At 41.6% G+C, this 21,382-nt stretch overlaps 1 long non-coding RNA gene across 1 annotated transcript in view; it reads right to left on the reverse strand.

Annotated features, from left to right (window-relative positions):
- The window catches only part of LOC102166412, a 128,519-nt gene extending 113,066 nt beyond the window's left edge, over positions 1–15,453 (reverse strand). Inside the window, exon 1 of the long non-coding RNA XR_301961.3 lies at positions 15,399–15,453. This is a non-coding gene — a long non-coding RNA (uncharacterized LOC102166412). The remainder of the gene's footprint in view (positions 1–15,398) is intronic.

Raw genomic sequence — 21,382 nt, forward strand, 5'->3', positions numbered from 1 at the left:
CTGTCCTTCTTGATCATCATCACATACAAACAACTAACAGAGTGTGGGAAGAACATCAAAGAAACTGTGACACCCATTGCTACACAATCCAGGGTGTATGGATTGACACAGAAGGAAGCGTCCCCCCATATCTATCTTAACACTGGTGGGTGTGGGCACCATGTCATGTGTCATAAGCCTCAGATCTTTGAAAGCACCAACACCTGGAGAATACCTCTCTCTCTCCAAAGAGCATCAACAACAGGAAGACCCTTCAGAGCAGGGCCAGAGCCTTTCCCTCATACACACAATTCTCATACACAATACTGATAAAAAACACAAGTAAAATACTATTTGGCTGCTAACCTCATTTGAGTCATTTACCATATATTGGGACCCAATTATGTATCCAGGACTGGACAGAACCTAAGGCACTTAATGAACAAGGGCCAGCCCTGCCCCTGTGGATCTGAATCTAGAGAGGATTTGGAAAAATTCTCATATGACTAGACCAAAATTCATAAGTCAACATCTAAATTAATATACATTATAACATTATAAAGTAGAATGACTTCTCTCTTTCCTTTTAAATAAGTATTTTCAAATGAATGTTCTCTTTCAAAACACTTACCGTAATGGGGACAATCTCATTTCTATTCAAAAGTTTTTGAAAAGTCCTCTTTGCTTTCTGAGCAGTTACATAAAGTGAGAGTGGGGAAAGGAGAAGTATTTTGCCCCTAACAGTGTTTAGAATTGCTCGTTTACAATGATAATAAAAAAGACTGTATTTTTGACAGTTCTATTACTTTTAAATTTTCTATACACAAATACCTTCTTACTAAACCTGCATCCTGGGTGAACTGCCTCCCTACCCCTCACTCTCACCCCAGACTTTGTATACCCACACAGATTTTCCTTATTATCTAGTATCCCTTTGATAGCCTTCCTAATTAAGCAATTAAATTTTTTAAATGAGCATGTGAAAGCTACATAAAGACATGAACTTCATTCATTTTTATATCACCCGTAATGACTAGCAAATAAAATATTCCTGTACATGGTAGGTATTCAAGAAAATAGTGGTTGTTAAATGCATGTGGAAAGTCAAGCGCTATCCTGTTTCCTTTCTGCTGCACATCACATGAAAGGAGAATGACAAGAAGAAATATTTCTTTAGTGATTCTCGAGAAAGGGAAAGTTGTCAACATTTTCTCTTACCAAGAATGTTCTCTGAGAAAAAAAAAAAAAAAGTGGCTTCCACAATGTAGAACTAAATATGAAGATAAGGGTCAGCTGGGCTCTAGGAGCTACCCGTGATCCCACTCTAAACAAGCTCTTGACAGGAACACACCTGCCAGGGAAAGAGAGCAAACCGCATTTTGCCAGGAGACAGACAACACACAGCTGCAGAGTTCCAGACTCCACTTAATCCCAGAGATAAATTCACAAGTTGTCCTAAATGTATCACTCCACTGGGGAAACTGGCTATACAGTGTCTGTTGTTTGATGTATCACAAATAATTCATAGCTTTCCCTTCTCCCTCCCTTTCCCCTATCCCCACCCCCTCCCTCCCTCCCTCTCTGTCTCTCTCTCTCTCTCATACACACAGACACACACACACACACACGAAGACACAACCTTATATCTTTTAAAAGGTTATGTTTCAGTATCCTTTAAACTCTCCACACAGGACCTGGGAGGTCACTACACAGATCATTTCTTCAGAAGGGTTCTATGATTTTCTCCTTTATGAGGGATTGCTCCTGTCACTTCTCCTTCCCAGAATCCTTCTTAAGCCTTTTTTTGAAAGGACATGAGCTATGCTTTTAATTGGGCATTTCATTAGAGAAGAATGAGGCATAAAGGAAAACAAAGTGAGCTGCAGTCATTTGTTTTGAGGAGATCATTCTAGTCGTCAACATCTGAACCCTGCTGAAGTACAGTTTCAATTTCCCTTCTCAACCAAGGGTAAAGCTATGTTGACAACACATATTTCTCTCTGTCAAAACATTTCACTTACTCGGCAATCTGTAGACAGTTTGAGAGCCGTATCACCCATGAGCAGGGCCATAGCACTCTACCCATTATTTTAAAATCATAATGGCACGTGCTTCAGAAGAGGAGCACATGCAGGCCAAGCTCCAAATTGAAGAGAGAAGTGCTAACAGAGTCAGCGAGCAAAGAGGGCACTGCAAATGCTGGGCCTCATTACTGAGCCAGAGAAAGATGGGTCGTCTGCACCCCATTTCATCTGGAGAACTTGGCCACACTGCCCTTGGAGTTCAGTCCCTTGGTTGGGGTGTGGGGGAGGGTCCACACAGGGAATTCTGTGCTCAGCTGAAGTAGCCTACTTGAGAAATAGGTTTCAGAGCACTGCACCTAATGAAATGATTCTTTGGGGCTGGGAGTGGGGAGAGCAAAAGTAAAGCGATCACCAGTTAAAGAATTGTACATAAGCTCGTCCTGGTGTGCTGCCTTGACCTAGGAAGGGAAAATATCCAGGGGCTGAAATTAAATATATATTGACAAAACTGCTCATGGCTCCCACAGAAAGAATTGATTGTGGGGTAACCTCCTCAAAATGGGCTCATTTTCAGTGAGAAGAATTCAAAAGAGATAATGTTCAAGGCAATGCAAATGTGCTGCCCAGATAATAGGCTGCAAGACAGATACTTTGAGGCCTTGAGGCCGTGGCTTTGGCAGAAAAGGAATAGTGAGGCAAAGCTGGAGCACTTATTGTCCAGGCTGGAGAACATTCACCAGTCACGAGGTTCAGATTCACGGCTGTGATTATTAAAGCTCATGGGAGATATACACTTGAAAAGCAGCAAATATAGTCGATAAAATGCCCTCTGAGCAATGAGCAGGCTCACCAATGGGCAGCCGTGTTTGTCCCCTGGCTCTCAGGGGAGAAGGCACTTGACAAATTACTGCCAATTGGCTGGGTTAGTAAAATTGCTCAGCCCTCCTACCATTCACCTCCAGTCTGTCTTTCAATATATCTTACAGGGGTTTCACTAAACTTATTTTCACCCATTTATAAAAGGTCAACTAGGCTGTGTATTGACTTGATAGTAGTAAGTGCTTTTGCTATAATCCCTGATGATATTAGTCTGGCTGAATTTCATAGGATGTGTGCCGTTTATCTTTCTTATAAAATTTCTAGATTTGTCAAGTTGGTACCAGCTGTTATCACTTTAATAGAGATCACTGCATAATTTCAAAATATCTTATTCTTTCTAAAATGATTCTGATGCTCAACACTGTCTGGAGCTCTGAAATGTGCTTCTTGCTCTGTCTCTTATCTGGATGGATTAATTAACTTGCCCCATCTTACTGTTAAGCTCTGCTACCAGACAGGCATGAAGCTCTGCTATAGCATTTGCCTTCCACTATGTTCCTACAGACGCAAATAGGTATGACAAAGGGTGTACTTTTATGTTTTTCTTTTTTATCTTCTCATGAAAAGGAGCATTGAGTAGTAACTTCTTGGTGGAGTAGAGGGTGGCAACCACTCAAAGTGGTTGAGGTAATGCAGATATTGGGTGGAAAATGCAAAGTTAGCTGAAGGGAGAACAGTAAAAAAGGAGACACAAGTATATAAAAAGTAATCAATAAATATTTTTAAAAGAATATGTAAAAAAAATCTCTTGCCTTCCCAGGATGCACATATCTGCCGCTACAATATTGGAAGCATTTTAATTCTTAATATGCAAGTAATCCTGGTGGACACCCACCTTTCATATTGTCCAAGTTGCCCAGTCACAACCACTTTGTCATGAAACATTGCCAAGGTCAAAGTGTTCATAGCCACAACCTCCACCTCCTTTGCTTCCCAGAGCTAAAGACACAAGTTATAGGAGATGAAATCAGCCTGAATTAAAAAGAGCTAAATTTGCCAAAGAATATCCTATTTCCAACACAGGTGAGGTTCCTAGATGCTCGAGGAAGACAGATGATGTGACTGACCCAGGATAATAAGTAAGGAATTCCCATCTGTGTGGCACCACTGGACTAGGTCTCCAGGGGTTGAGAAAAAATTTTGTTTCTGTGTGCCCCAGACTCTCATCTACAACAAAGCAAACTACCTCTAGAACAAGGATTCTATAATCCTCTGCTTTACTCTAACTCTATTTTAAATGTTTAGATAAAAGTATGGAAGAAAAGGTGCAAGTGACAACAACAGATGGAGAGAAGGGTGGGTCCAGGAAGAGTAAATGGGTCTGGAGGTTTGAGATGCAGATGATTCATTTTAAATGTTTCAAGCTGTTAAATCAAATGAGGATCTCTGCCTATGCCAATGAACTTACTAAGTTCAAATATTTGCTGCAGAGACATAAAAATGGAGGTATGTAAATAGGCTTGGGCTAAGCTGTACTGGGCTCCCAGGTTAAGGGTCAGATTGACCACACTGAGTATCTCAAACTTGCCTCCACTTGACTTGCTCTCCTCCTTTAAGTTTATCTGAATAACATCCACTGACATCTGCATTTCTTTTCCTCATAGAAAATTTTACCCTCAGCCCCCAGTGAGTGGCCGCTGCTCTATTTCCTCACCATATTGATTCATCAAGTTGATACTGTTTGGCTGTTTGCTTCCATTATGGGGAGGACAGGTATAGTTTGAGCAGTATCCCAGATGCCCTGCACATCTATATACCAGTGCATATTTAGGGACCAAGAGATCAAAAGATGACTAAGAGTATCTTTCCAAATGGTAGTAACATGTCTGATTTTTCTCCCCACCCTCATGGTCATCTAACCTTGGTTAAGCCCTCTGCACATCAAAGGTGTATTCCTCTGGGTAGTGACTGACATATCCAATAAATTCCTTCTTCTTAGGAGGCTGAATGTGAGACACCAAGGTCCAGAGAGAAGCAGCAGAAGCAATGAGAGCATGGAAATCACCAGTTAATAGAAGCCCTGGGGCTGGGGTAGAGAAGATTAGAAGAGATGGCAGTAAATGGCCTCAGAAGGGGAGCATCACCGTGAACACAGGAGAGAGCAGAGACACAAGGCAAGCCATTTGGGCAAAGAGAATGGATTCTATGTTTCTGTTGTAACTGAAAACTGCTCCATTTCTCTCTGAGGCCTTCTTGGGGTGCCACTGAGAGGATTTTCCTTCTCCCTACTCCTTATACGCTAAGAGCTCAGGGACTTCTCCCTTCCATGCAGTAACAATGTGACCAACGCTCACAGGATTGGGGAGCTCTTTGGAGATTACCTCAAAGCCTGAAAAAGATTCCCTTGAATGTCCATAAAGTGAAATGAAATGTTTTGTCTCTGAGGAAAAGTTTAAGATTTAAAAATTGGGGAAAAGTAGTTCAGAGTCAAATTTGTGGGAGAAGGTAGAGGACCTAACGGAAGACTCTTTAAAATATATATATGAAATATGTATGTAGGAGTTCCCATCATGGCTCGGTGTCACCAAACCCGACTAGTACCCATGAGGATGCAGGTTCAATCCCTGGCTTTGCTCAGTGGGTTAAGGATCCAGTGCTGCCATGAGCTGTGGTGTAGATCTCAGACATGGCTTGGATCCCGTGCTGCTGTGGCTGTGGCATAGGCCGGCAGCTGCAGCTCCAACTGGACCCCTAGCCTGGGAACTTCCAAACTGCAGGTGCAGCCCTAAAAACCAAAGAATACACATGAGTGTATGTGTATGTACATATATACACACATGTATGTGTGTGTGTGTGTGTGTTTATTTCAAACTTGAGTATCTCAAAAAAAAAATATATATATATATATAATCCTCAAGATACGACTCCATAAAGGACCAGATAGTAAATATTTTAGGCTTTGAGGGCCATATGGTCTCTGTCAAAACTACTCAACTCTGCCATTGTAGCATGAAAGTAGAAACTGACAGTACATAACTGAATAAACATTGCTGCATTCCAATAAAATGTTATTTATGAACTCAGAAATTTGAATTTCATATAAGTTTCACATGTCACATTATATTATTCCTCTTTTGATTTTCTTCGACCATTCAAAAATGTGAAAACCACACTTAGCCCTGGGGCCATGACAAACAGGCACTAGACTGGATTTGACCTTCAGGCCCTGCTTTGCTGACCCCTGATCTATAGAAATCAAAGTGACAGTGAGTACACCTGCATGTGTGTGTGTGTGTGTGTGTGTGCAGGTGTGCACATTCTCAATGTATTAAACTGGCTCCAAAGACAATTACAAAGGAGTTCCTAAATGTTCAGCAGGAGTGATCTCATTGAAAAAAGCAGACAGCTTCCCAAGGTGATTATATCGAAGCACAAAATTATTACAATACACAAGCTCCTTGGGGGCAGAGATTCTGTCTTATGCATTTTAGTTTCCATCACTTGCCTTACAAATAGTCCACATTCAATTTATTTTTTTGTCAATTGAATGAGTTTTAATGAGTTTGTTAAAAGCCATCTCATTACATGATAGCCATCCCTTGAATGCTAACTAATGATTCAAAGATTCTTGAACAATTTAGATCAATATTCCTTTAAGAGAGTATTAAAATATTACCCATCATTAGCACTTGATTCATTCATTAGCAATTTCAATCTGGAAAACTATAACCTGTTTTTTAAAATATTCTCTTAAAATTATTAGAAAACCAAAGCCATTCTTTTCTACTCCCTATCACACTATCAAAACTCTGCTTGAAATACACTATTCAAATTTCAAGCATCCAAACAACTACAGAGACCTAGACATAAGAAGGAGTCAAAAGTTAAGTTGGTTTTTGATTCAACAACACTTTTTCTACAGATTTTTAGGGTGAACCTTACTTGAAGTCAAACTACACATTGCATCAGAAATTATAAACAGCATCTCAGTGTATCAGACTCCTAAGTCCAACACCTGCAACACAAAACAGAGGAAAAGTTTTGTAGGGTTTTTTCCCCCTAATTTTTGGGGATTTCACTTTTATTCTCTACTCAGGCAGGGCATGCCTTAGAACCTTTTCCATGGAACATTCTGGGAGATAAGCTAAACTCATCAAAAGGTTGTCAAGTCCTCTCCTTCCTCCCACTTCCTCCCTCACTCTTCCTCCATCCCTTGCCCTACCTACTGCCCACAAGCACATATGTGCACACGTAAACGAATATATACTTTCATCCCAGGATGTCTAACCTATCATGAAGCTTTCTCAGAAAACTTCTTCAGATCCAACTTTCCCTCCCTAAGGCCCAATGTAGAGAGGTCAGCCCAAGGAATGGCCAGGACAATCATGACAATCAAACAAGGGAGTTCCTCCTTCATGCCTCCGTGATGAGCATCACCACTGAGCGCCCTCACTGTGCCACACACAGCACATGGTGGGGGTGGGCAGTTTTATAAGGAGGATAAGGAGGAGCATCCTTAGTGAATCACCTGGGGCCAAGTTTCAGACTCAACTGAAAACTAGAAATGGGGCCATGGTTAGGGTCCCACAGAGCTCTAAGACTGCCACTCCATACCACCGTGCCACAATAGGAATCTCCCAGAACAACACAGCATGGACTATTTATATGTGGTCCCAGACTAATGATCAGCCAGCTTTACCACATCAGGGAGAGACAGGTGCAGGTTATAGTGACTGAATCCTACTGGACAAAGGCTGGGTGGCAGCCATGAGACATAGCATGGGTCTCCCAATGACAGATGGCCTCCACCTCTGCCTCCTACAGTCAAGTAGGCACATGGTCCACACAGTCAAGTAGACCAGTACAGTCAAGTAGGCACACAGTCCACATGGCAGCCTAAGTAACCTCTTCCAAACAGATATCAGGCCACGTCACTCCACTGGCCTAAATCACCCAGTGACTTTCCACTATTCATCAGGTTAAAATCCAAATTTGTCAGCAGGGTAAGCTGGACTCTTCTCCATACCCAAGTATGATTACCCTTAGGCCTGTATCAGTAGGGTCCCCTAGCCTCCTGCTTCTGGTTGGCTGGGACAGTGGGAGGCACCTACGGGAACTCTAGAATATGGAGGGATGGCCTCCCCCAGCTTCCTCCCTGATAGGTCTCTGTGATCTGGCTGCACCCTTCCAGAGTGCACCCCTCCAGAGTTCAGAGTTGCCTTCTCCCCTCGCCCACCTCCCTCTGCCAGCCCTGAAGTGTGCACTAACCTTGTTGCTTTCCCTAAACCCTGCCCATATCAAAACTGTCTCCAAATAACTGAATTTAATTATGTCTTTGGTATCTTGCCAGAATTCTGCCTTATCCTTATGGCCTATGATGCCCTAAATGACTCATCTCTGCTGCCCCCTCCAACTTCACATTATTAAGCTCACCCCCATTCACTTCCCCCCTAGCCCAGCCACTCTAGCCTTCTGTCTGGTCTTTAAACACTCCAAGCTTGCCCTTCTCTCTGGACCTTAGTCTTTGCCTAAATCCTCCCACCACCACCACTTTTACATGGCCAGGAGCCTTCATATCTTCCGGGGGAGTTCAAATATCTCCTCCTCGAGCTTTCCTTTACTACCCATCTCATCAATCTCTAGAACTTGATACAGTAACAGTAAATGCTCTCAAAAGTGTCCTTGACTTGTTTGCTATTGGGTTTTTGTCTCTCTACTCTTATTCTCAAGGACAGCAAGATTCTTGTCTATCTCGTTCATCCCTTTAAACTCTGAACCTGGAGCTATTCCTGATACATAGACATAATGATGCAAAATCATTTTCTGTTGAATTAATAAACAACATCTAATATGTTCAATCTACCACAGAAGAAGTGGAATATAACCACAGAGAGGCCAAGTAGAAGAAAATCATTAAACCTATCCTGGGAATAGGTTAGACTTTCAAGAGTAGCAGATGATTATTTTAATTATCACTGATTTAAAAAAAAATCAGTAAGTACTTCAATCAATACATGCCAGTCATTGGGAAAACAACAGTATGCAATATAAAGCTTACAGAAACTTAGAAGAGAGATAACTGAATAAGGAATCAGAATATAAAAATGCCACTTGGGCAGTACAGGGTGCTATGGAACATGTAGAAAGAGTACCTTATTTCACCCAGAGAGGGTCATGGAGAATCAAAATGCAGAAACTCAAAGACTGACTGAGCCCACAGCCCACAGATACTCTCAGCTGGCAAAGCGGCTGAGGAAACCAAAACTCTGAGGACAAATTCTCTCCCCTCTGTAGTAGGACAGGTTATAAAGAACATCTCCACCTTTGCATGTCCCACCCAGACCTCACCTGGGCTCTCCACACCTGGGAGTTAGGCATTTATTAGGACAGAATCTCCTTTCTGAATCATCTCTTTCTCATTCATATATCTTATCTCCAACTCTCTCACCACATACCATAAAACCCAGCACAGGAAAATATGTAAAATAGTCCACCTTATTCTCCACCACCACAAAAATATCTGAGAACAACAAAAGATACATTAAACAGGGACAATTACACACATAGCCTTGGTATATTATCCAGGAGTAATGAGTTAAATCTGACTATATAATTCTTTTTAAGAGTTAATAGAAATATTATAATACTGATTGATATATACAATATATAGAAAAAAGAAGTCCAGGATCTATTTTTTCATGCTAAAAGAAAGTATTTTAGCTATCTTTTTTTTTTCTTCCTTTTTTAGGGCTGCACCTGTGGCACATGGAGGTTCCCAGGCTAGGGGTTGAATGGGATCTGCAGCTGCAGGCCTATGCCACAACTACAGCAATGCCAGGTCCGAGCTGCATCTGTAACCTATGACATAGCTTACAGCAATACTGGATCCCTAACCCACTGAGAGAGGTCAGGGATCAAACCTGCATTCTCATGGGTACTATGTTGGGTTCTTAAAGCACTGATCCACAATGGGAACTCCTAGCTCTCTTACTTTGAATTTGCATGAGTTCTGGTCATTCGACAGGCAGAGAGAAGTGGGATGTCAAAGAAGCTAAAACCTTGGTGAGTCTTCAGATGCCAAGGCCAGACCCTGCTTGTCAGACCACCTAGGCTGTCAAGGCTTGTTTGTGACATCACAAAGCCAGGCCCATAGTAAGGCTGAAATCACCCATGTATCCACACTGACTGTCCCTCCTAGAAAAGGAGTTGGAAAACTACAGAATTAAAGCTCATGGGAGCCTACAGATTAGCCTCCCTTCCACATTTACAAGTGAAGCAGCTAAAGGCCTGTCAGGTTAAATGACTCACCAAGGTCACAGAGCCTTGAGTGATAGAAGGGGAACTCAAGTTACTAGGTTAACCTGCCAACCCTTTTGAGAGCATACCTCAGTTATTTGGTCGCTGGAAAGCTCCGCTGAGTTGAGAAAACAACCTCTAATCATTCAGAGCTTCCCTCTAAAATCTGCAGCCTCATGCCTGAGGTAAATTGGTTTAACAGAGCTTCTTCAGGCATCGTTGTCACCTTGCCTGAATAGCATGAGGTGATTCTCAGAAAAGGAAAACAAATGAGGAGTTTCTGGCTCAGTGCTGAGGAAAGTTGAAACACATTCAACCCTCAGCTTTTCAGCATTGCTAGTGTATCCTTTTAACCGTGATTGCTTCAACAAGCATTGCCGAACTGCATTAAGTCAGGATCAATCCAGCAGCACAGTTCTGAGCCTACAAATGCATGTTTCAGTGGATTTCAGTCATGACTCGCTAAATCAATCTTGCATCCTCTAAAAATTACAGCTTGGAAACAGGAGAGTTATCTTTTTCTGAGATGTACCCACAGTTTGAGCCAAAAAGTGTTCCTCCTTTTACATAGACCACCTTCGCAATTTCACCCTGTATGATCCCTTCTCTATTTCACAAAGAGCCCCTGTAACAACAGTGGAAAGGGAAATTCATCTTCCACCCAGGCTGTGGCTTTGAATCTGACCCCTGATCCACTACCAACTCCTATCCTTACTTTTGTACCCAGAGTACACTTGGGGGCCAATGACTGGAAGAGAGAACAGAGTGTGAGGAGACGAAGATGGCTTAAAGTGAAAGGCAGAACAGAGGTAATGTTTACATAACTTAGCCTTGAAAATGCTAACAGAATCAGAAGTAAATCCTCCCAAGCCTTGAGCATGCATTCCACTCGACTAGGAAGAAATAGGCCAGGTGTGGGTGAGGGATCCAGTCTGAACACCCATTCGTCACACGTGGATCTACTCTAACACAGCATAACTACAGGGAAGGGTGCGGCCGAGGCACCCCTAAAGTGCATGGAAGTCTTATCTTTCCTAAGACAGGCTAAGTATATTTTAACAGATTACCTGGGACTCTATCTAAAGCAACCCAGCTACTCTACACTGGTATATCAGAAATTGGACAGTAACAACTATAGCTATTTAATGGAACCAGCCACCTGCCATAGAGTACCAACAGAAAACAAGGGCATCTTTCATTTACTACCCATTCAAACCTCATCTGAAGACTCATTCTTCCCTGCTTCTTGGATGAAATCTCTGACAGATCCCTTAATTTTTTTTTTTTTTCAGTTTGTTGTAGGCATGAGAATAGTTTCATTCTGGAACTAATTTCCCAGTCAAATATGAAAATCAAAACCCCAAGCTCTTACCTAAGTTGGAGTCCCTTTCCTTCCTTCAGCATGTTAGGTGTGGTAAGCCTAGAAACCAGGGTGGGGAGCAGGCCTGTTAAACCGCTTCTCCTTTTCCCAGCTTTGTTTTTCATTCCTCCTCCCCCAGCCAAAGCCAAGGTGTCTGACTCTTCAGCACTGGACCCAAGGGAGCAAGGCAGTAGGGAAAGGATAATTTAAGCATGGCTACTTCTTTGTATCAAATGTTGACCCAGCCCTTTGTATCATGAGGCCCTTGAGGGCAACATGCAGACCCTCTCTGGTGACCTCTAAGTGAGGCTCCTGGGATACAGGCAACACCCCTTCCAGCAGGCTTATTCCGACCCTCTCAGCTCCTGGACCCTGGCAGACTCCCCTGGTATACCCTCTTTGTGTTGTTACACCCATGTGGGCTTCCTGGACTGAGCTCCCTCCACCACCATCATTATAGAGCCACATGCCCCACAGGAAAACACCTGCTTTTTTTCTCCTGCTCTTGAAAGAGGAGAAATGGTTTCCCTTGTAACTTTGTGGGTGTGTGTCATTGCTGCCAGGCACACAGCTCCAGTCACCTCCTCAAAAATGTGTCAGACATCAGAAATGCACCCTTTATGCCCTAAAAATTCCACAGGAGAGTTAAAAATTCAGCAAATGGCCTCTCTAAAGCCCCTCTCATTCAGCTTGAGGTGAGGGCAGCATGGGATTGGGGGAGAAAGCCACAGTTCTCTGGCAGTCTTTTTCCTAAGGCATGCCTGCATTTTCCACCCCAGTCTCTTGGGTATCCTCCCGGTAAAGTTATAGAACTGATTTGAGGCTGGGGCCTCTTCCTATACCAGACCTACAGGGGACAGCTGGCACTTACTTTAGTTTGTTTGCTTATTTGGCATGCATAAGTTTCTGGGAGGGATCGAACCCATGCCACAGCAGTGATCCAAGCCATTACAACAGACAGTGTTGGATCCTTAACCATCTGCACCAAAGGAGAACTCCATCTGGCACTTTACTTTGAAATATGGATTCTACTGTTTCATTCTCAGCCTTTAAGACCTCAGAAAATTGAGAGGAAGGAAAAAAAATCTCATTCTGACAATTGATTACCCAATCTCGGTCTTGCCCCAATGTACAATGGAACCTGTTCTTGAGCAAAGGTGGTAGTGAAAAGGAGAAATCCTACTTCTATAACCAATCCCTTCTTCTTACATATGAAAGTTCTTGCTTTTGAAAAGGTTCCAGGACTTGTTATTTCAGACTTTACCATTACCTATGTCACAAGACAGCATCGGGTACCTAATGGAATCTAATGGGATCATTTTTCCCCCTTGTCTTCCCAGCTTTAATTGCTAAGGATCAGAGCTGTGAACAAAAACAAAGGCACTAGGCAACCCATGTTCTCAGTGCTGAGAATTTCCAGTAGATATGTCTGGTCCCATGTTACCTCGTCTCACCTCTCCCCCTCCCCCACTTCTCTCTCTCTCTCTCTCTCTCACACACGCACACACACACACAGAAGCTTCCAAAACCTACCACAAACTTGATATCTTCAGACACACATTTCTTCTCTTATAGCTCTGGAGGTCATAATCTCTGAACTCATCATTTTTACTGGCCAAAATCAAAGTGTCAGCAAGGCTGCACTCCTTCTAAGGGCTGGGGAGAATCTGCTTTCTTGCCTTATCTTTGAGAGCTGCTTCCTTAGCTTATAGCATCTTCTTCTATCTCCAAGACTAGAAACATCACCTTATTTCAGTCATCATATCACCGTTATATCTCCAGTCAAATCTTCCTCTGCTCCCCCTTAAATGAACAGTTATGGTTACATTTAGGTCCCATGTAGATAATTCAGGTGAACTCCTCACTTCAGCATCCTTAACTTAATCACATTTTTAAGTCCCTTTCACCCTATAAGGGCTGCAAGAATTTAAGCACAGGCTCCTGATATTAGGAGCTGGTTATCTGCAGGGACATTATTCAGACTTCTCTAAGGAATAATAGCATTCCTGGAAAAAGAACCTCCGATTCTGGCACTGGCCCAAAGCCAAATAAGAGAGACCTCCAAAAACTCAGGCATTGTAGAAGACTCTGTCAATGTCTCCCCCTACAGCCAAGCCCAGATCACTGCTCTTCTGCCTGTTCAACTTTAAATGTTGAGTTACAAAGCTCAACATTCACTATTCCAGCTTCCTCTGTAGCTTGACAGCCATGTGGCAGAGTTTTAGCCAGAAAGACCCAAGTGATAATCTCATCTTGAAGGTAGAGGTGATAGCTGAAACCATGGGAGCCACCTTGGAGGGAAAACCTGGGACACTAGCAGAGGTGTTAGCCCCAGCATGTCTGAGTCACTAAACTAATTCCAACCATCACCAGCACCAGACAGAAAGAGGGCTCAGTGGATGAGAGCATGAGCTCCTGGGTTAGGTTGACAGGGACAGCTCTCAGTCCTACTTCTCAAGGGTTAAGTGACCTTGGACAGATCAATTACCCTCCCTGTGCCTCTCTTTTATCATCAGGAAGATTAAATGAGATCATGCAAACATATGCCAGTACACCACAAAGCACTTGACAAATGTTAGCCATGGTATTCTTTTAACCCTATTAAAATATTGTGCCAATTCCTCATTGGGAAAGGAATTCACAATTAATATAATCACCTACCAAAACTCGTGGTCCAGAAACTTGATTCCCATGAGCTTGTTCATGGATAGAGGGAGATAAAGAGTACGTGAAATCATGTAAGTCCTGCCTCCAGCGGATGACCTTTGGGGGGAGAGTGAGGTTTTCTACTTGCAGCAGAGCAACTATGATGATCTACTGCCCACCAACCCCCATATTTTTAAAACAGCACCCAGCCCTCCAGGTGTCACCCAGACCACAGTCAGGGTCCATAAAATCCCTCTCTTATTTTGCCCCAACCGTAAAACACATACTCTCAGGAATGTGAGATGAAAGAGTTCCAAGGAGGCCAGACAGATGCTTAGTTTTCTTATATGTGTAAGCATCTTGCTCAGTTCAGGACATAAGTTTTGGATAATATTATTATCCAAAAACGAGGACCAGGAAAACACAAGGAGGGTGAGAGCCCTAGGTATTAAGGGTCTAAAGAAGGAGTGTATTATTCAAAGGCTCTTCCTGCTGATGGATTACCAAAGCAGGACGACAAGGATTTAAGGACATGATTGCAAGACAGAATGAGCATCAAAGGAGATAAGCGAAAAATCTAATTTTGAGCCTTTACCATGACTAGCCCCTGTAGGTAAGATTTACCTGTAACTCTCTAGCAGTATTCTCTCCCCCACCGTCCTAAACAGAAACACATTGGGAAAGTCAGTGAGCTTTGCAGACTGTCCATGGGTTGGAGGGAAAATACCAATCCTGGACACTCACTTGCAATGGGGAGGGGCCATCAAAGTTGGACAATTGAGGGGATCAAGGGGCAGGAAAGGAACCTTAAGCAGAGGCCCTGGGGAAGTGGGGAGAGCAGGACAAAGGAAACACACAGGAAAGAGGATGGCCTGATGACTGGGGAAGAAACCAGTTTGATGTCAGGAGAAAGAAGCTTGGACAGATACAGTTAGATGAAAACAAGAAGTAAATGATAATTTTTTTTTCAGAGAAGCAAGAAGACAGTCTGACGTTTTGGGCATTTCTCATGTGGTCATTGGGCTTGCTGACATTTTGCTATGATTCCAAAAAGATGGCTAGGATCAGCATGACTTTGTGAGTGCCCTGCAAAAGTTCCCACAACCCCAAACCAAAACAGAATTTCCAGCAGAGCATGATTCCCCTGCAAAGGCTCAGAGAAAGGTGAAACTCCCTCTCAACCATCTACTGGAATGTGACCCAAACATTCTTTGCTTTTAATATTGCAAAACACTCCTTTTCTTATGAAGGGAGTTAACTCGGCATATGCTCACCTCATCTGACTCCTGTCTCTTGGAAGGGCGAGAGGGCTTCAGGTGGGGAAATAAATAGGAGCTGCCTGTGGAGGAGCGGGCTGGATGGGGCCTCACCTGATTTATCTTCAGTAATAGCTTCCAGGAGAAGAGAGACTACGATAAGAATGAATTGCATCGTAGGTAATGTTTTGCTTCAAAGGATGATTTGCCTCATTTTCCTGCTGCTTATACATGCTGCAAATGAGAGGGTACCCAGCTGACAACTTTCCTCCTGATTTATAGGGAAGGTCATTTCATCCCAAGTAAGCATTTTGCTCACCCATCCTCACCACCCCTCCCCCATCCCCTTTATGATTACTCTGCGTATCTTGAGATTATGATCTTTACCTATGGCAAGAGCAACAGAAATGACTATTGTTCAAAGTGATTTGTTGGCACAAACATACAAATTTTGGTGGGGAATAATTCAGGTCATATATTTATGAGTCTCATAATTACTTAGAATATAAATATGACACTATATATTTGTCATACATGTAGCTAGAATGTTCATGGAATTAAAGAGTAAATATATTTGGGTCAATGATATTTCACCTCATATTTATGGACTTGCCAAAAAAAAAAAACAAAACATAACAGCCTGCATTCAGCAAAATACAACAGTATTAGGGGAATATAACCCATTTTCCCTTACCTGAGAACCTGAATTTTGAGCTATTTTCATATCATTTTGGTTCAAGTTCAAAAACTGCACAGAATTATTATATGGAATTACTATATTTTAAATGTATATCCCTTTAAATATAAATAATGACCTATTTTTCCTTCCAAGTAATTAATGACATCATTGGCAATTACCAGAGACCCCCAAGGATAGAAAATAATAGAGTCTCAAAACAATTATCTTCCTTAGAGGCAGAATCAAAAAAAAAAAAAAATCACCAGCACCAGAGACATCAGAAAACAAATGAACAGAAACAGATATATTTACATCTCCTCAATAAAGGTGCATCATCAGGAAGCCAGAGCATAAATAAAAGCAAAGGAAAAACCCTTGCACTTGCCCTCAAAAAAATTTTGCTGAAGTGTCCAGAACTCGCCGCTCTGCAACACTTTCTATATTAAAATAGTATATCACACCTGCCAAAAGACCAAGGTGAAAGCAGAAGGTCACTGGCGATCTTTGCTGTTGTGTAATTCTTTGCCCAGTACCAAAGTTATCAAGAAGTGGATCCTGCAATAGGGACCCAGCCAAAGAGGTCTGGCATGGTGTTCCAGCACAGGCACCTGTCAAGTCACAAGTGGGAAACCACTGGCCCAGGAAACTAGAGAAGGGCAGGTCAAACCAAGTTTGCCACCGAACCTCAATAAAGCCCCAGACTGTCTGCAGCTTAACCCAGTACTATGATTATTCCTCCTCAGGTTCTAAAGGCTTATTTTCAATTCAAATGGCTATTCTTGAAATTAAATTGAGCTCATTTTGAAAGCCAAATTTCATGAGACACTGCATTCCAAGACAATACTTCACCCTGTACAAATGTTCCTTCTCTTGTGTTCCCTTGATCCAATTCCATCAAAGCAGTTCAGTTGTGCAATTCTATTAAGACCATTATTTGTCTTACATTTGACATATCCACTTGGCTTGTATATTAGCTAACCTGGGGGGAAGAAACCTTCCTGCCTTTTATAATAAATTGTTTCAGATTTCCCTTTGATATCTGCTCTGATATTGTGTTCATTTGGACCTCAGAATATCTTGTGATTTCTGGGGTCATTTTATCTTTCATAATAATGCAATTGCTTTGTATCAGAGCAAATCTCTACAGATTTCTAAAAATAGGTTCAGTTTAGCATTCACTGAGTTATGCTAATTCCTTAGCACCTGAGAATTTTGGTTCTTCTCCAAGAAATGGTCATCTATCATGTTTAACTTGCTTTTCAGATATTTTCCATGTTAAAAATATATGAGCTAATTCTTTTGGTCATGGCAGCAGCATCATTTGGCTTCAGATACCTAACTGCCATTGTAAGCATCCCATACTGTGGAGTAGACCATAGCATGTTCAGGTATCCCTCTTCCCCAAGTGTGAGCCTGAAAGTGGGGTGATGTTTTGCTGAAATACATCCCTGACACATTTCCCATGTTGAATGACAGTGGTCTTCAAAATAGGGTACGGACACCCCTGAGGGTAACACAAACACATTCTAAGGATGCGAGGCTGATGTGTGGATCCTCAGTTGCTCTAAGAACACATTCCTGAAACTGATTTTCTTGAGACACTACCTGAGGTCATACTGGTCCTCACCCCTTTCACAATACACCTTTTGTTACTTAGCAAAAGAAAAGTATCCAATGGCACATCTTACCTTGGCACAACAAAGAGTAAGATGAAGCAAAGCATCTTACCAATCTTCTCCAATCCATTTCATTTTGGGATGCATTCCCAATAAAAATTCTACGTTGGGGAACAAAAATTCCCAATAACAAATTCTATTTTTTTAATAATTGATCATATTTTAATAAATGAATAATAATTGCAATTGTCAAATATTGAATTGCAAATATTGAATTGTCAATTCAATCTCAAAGAAAAATATTCACAACTTTAAAGCCATAAGGTCATATAAGATTCATTTTTTTATTTTTTGAACATAATTTTTTTATTACTCAATGAATTTATTACATTTGTAGTTGTACAATGATCATCACAATCCAATTTCACAGGATTTCCATCCCACAGCCCAAGCACATCCCCCCTCCCCCCAAGTTGTCTCCTCTGGAGACCATAAGTTTTTCAATGTCTGTGAGTCAGCATCTGTTCTGCAAAGAAGTTCTGTCTGTCCTTTTTTCAGATTCCACATGTCAGTGAAAGCATTTGATGTTGGTATCTCATTGTATGGCTAACTTCCTTAGCATGATAATTTCTAGGTCCATCCATGTTGCTAAAAATGCTGGTATTTCGTTCATTTTAATGGCTGAGTAATATTCCATTGTGTATAGGTATCACATCTTCTTGATCCACTCCTCTGTTGATGGACATTTAGGTTGTTTCCATATCTTGGCTATTGCAAATAGTGCTGCAATGAACATCGGAGTACATGTGTCTTTGCGAGTCATGGTTATCTCTGGATAGATGCCCAGAAGTGGGATTGCTGGATCAAATGGTAGTTCCATGTTTAGTTTTCTGAGAAATCCCCATACTGTTTTCCACAGTGGTTGTACCAATTTACAATCCCACCAACAGTGTGATAGGGTTCCTTTTTCTCCACCCCTCTCCAGCACTTATTGTTTGTAGACTTTTGGATGATGGCCATGCTGGCTGGTATAGTGGTACCTCATAGTGGTTTGGATTTGCATTTCTCTAATAAGGAGTGGTATTGAACATCTTTTCATGTGTTTTTTGGCCATCTGCATGTCTTCTTTGGAGAACTGTCTGTTTAGATCTTCTGCCCATTTTTTGATGGGGTTGTTTATTTTTTTTTTTGTTATGGAGCTTCAGATAGTGTTTATAAATTTTGGAGATTAATCCCTTGTCAGTTGATTCATTTGCAAAGATTTTCTCCCATTCTGTGGGTTGTCTTTTCATTTTGTTTAGGATTTCCTTTGCTGTGCAGAAACTTTTAAGTTTAATTAGGTCCCATTTGTTTATTTTTGCTTTTACTGTCATTACTCTAAGAGGTGGATCTGAGAAGATGTTGATGTCATTTATGTCAGAGAGTGTTTGGCCTATGTTTTCCTCTGAGAGTTTTCTAGTGTCTGGTCTTATATCTAGGTCTTTAATCCATTTTGAATTTATTTTTAAATTTAAAATTTTATAGTTACTTTTGTTCCAGAGAATGTTGATGAGGTTAAAGACTTTCAAAGGTAATGATATTTTATGTTAGTGTACATTTCAGGGTAGTAAGTGAAATAGAAATATGATTGCTAGTACAAGAAGAAATGACACAAGATTTCCTATTGCTAAAAAAGAGCTGCTTGTGCATTTTTCAAAAAGATAATAGTAGAAATCAAATTACTATGGAATTCATATTTGTTGGATCCATTTAAAAGAGCCATCTTAAAGTTTTGTTTTAAGATGTCAATATTTATCAAGCACTATAAATTATATCCTTTGGAATGTTTGAATATATAATGAAAAATTTTAAGCAACAACTGAAAATATGAAAGGTAGTACTTAATCTGAAGAGTATTGTCACATAACATCTAGTATCTGAGAGAGAGAGAGACAGAGAAAGAGAATGACAGAGAGAAGGAAAAAGAGCTTGCAGGCTTCTATACCTGCAAGGTGACTGAAAGATAATCTCTCACATCCACCTGGAGGCTGAAATATTGTGGCCTTTAGGTCTAGAAAGATTAAATAACTTTACATTGGTATTTCTGGGTTAAAAAATCTAATATAAATGATTTGAAAAAGCTGTCTAGCCAATATCCACTTATTACATACAAGTCGGTAGATCCAGCGTAATACAATTCACTGTTGGCTTAGACCCCTGTGGTTTCAACAACGCCCATGAGTGTTTCTACTCAAAGAACAGTGAGCAGACCAAAAGATAGGTAAAACCAACTGAAACATCAAGCTTACAAAGGAAAAATGTGGCTTGGAACTTCTGTACAAAAGGCTATTTAATGATATCAGGAGAGGGTATTTTCTACCGAGCATGGATGAATCTTCAGTCTCGCCTCCATTATTTCTACACTTCAGCTTAGCTCTCCGTCCCTCAAGGTGGAAAGCTGAATGGGTCCATTCAAGTAAACTGGACCATTCCCAGAGGTTTATTCCTCCCTCCCCCACACTCAGATTCATTTTGGTCAACATACCATCCTTATCCCATCCCGCTCCTCCTTCTCTTTCCTTTTGCCCTGGGGGCGATCTCTAGTCTGTGTTTGGTCTGCAGGCTTCAGGAGGAATGTAATACCATGGCCATAAAAATTCTCTGCTCACATTGGCCTCTGCTGAGATGTCATTCAGCTTATCTGGGTCTCAATATTCCATGCTGGCCTCCAGTGTGAAGTCTGCAATCCTGCCATGGCCTCAGGTGGCCATGAGTCCTTTTGCATCTCAGACAGAACTGGGCAAACTTCAGACATCACCAGGGGAATGCCCTAGACAGTCTAGCCTCATCAGCACTTACACTTGAAGTAGAGACTGTGTTAACCAGTCTTTTAATTTCTGTAAATCAGTGCTTTAACACCTACAAAATGGCTGCTAGCTGTTCCCAGATACACCCTGACTCCCCAAAAATATGTGGAAACTTTAGACAGCCCCAAACAATATACTCCAAAAACCAAAGTGAACTTGAATTTCCTGGGGACCACTTTCAAGCTTAGGTGGTCCATCCTGAGACCACCTCCCCTGCTATCCCCATTCCTTCCCATGGAAACCGCAGGTCTGCTCCCCATCTCTGCTTCCAGAAGGACCTTGCTGTGTCCCTATGGTGTGCTGTGTTCTCCCCATAGGACTGCAAATCGAACAAAACCATAAAACTCTCTTTTCTCTCCTATGACCTGCCTCTGGCCTCACGTTACCTCACTCAAGGAAATATGGTTAAAACAGTGGTGGGGGAAGTTTTCCCAGGTCCCATGGCTGTGAGGAGGGCAGAACCCAAAGAAACTTGAGGTTCTATTGGGCAAGACACCATGTAGGGCAGTGGAGGATGGGTGTCCAGGTGGCCAGCAGCATCAAGTAGCAGGGAACTAAGGCAGAGACCAATTTCATATTCCTTAAACACTGTTGGGAGGACAGAATAAAAGCCTGTCGAGTAAATTAAATAGTGAAAAGAAACAGGTAAATTAAGCAAATTGGTTGTTCACTGAATTGTCTTTTAGCAAATTAACCTAGAATGGGACATAATTGGTAATAAAGAAGGAATGGAATTTAAAGAAGATTTAGAAATTGTCCCTAGGGGATGACCTAACCATTGCAAATGTTGGATGTCATTGTAAACAAGCCTTTTAAAGATCACTTTTAAAGGAATACTGTGAGTGGTTAGAGTGTGGCAAT

This window comes from Sus scrofa, chromosome 2, assembly GCF_000003025.6.
Source record: "Sus scrofa isolate TJ Tabasco breed Duroc chromosome 2, Sscrofa11.1, whole genome shotgun sequence".
NCBI classification, from domain to species: Eukaryota; Metazoa; Chordata; class Mammalia; order Artiodactyla; family Suidae; genus Sus; species Sus scrofa.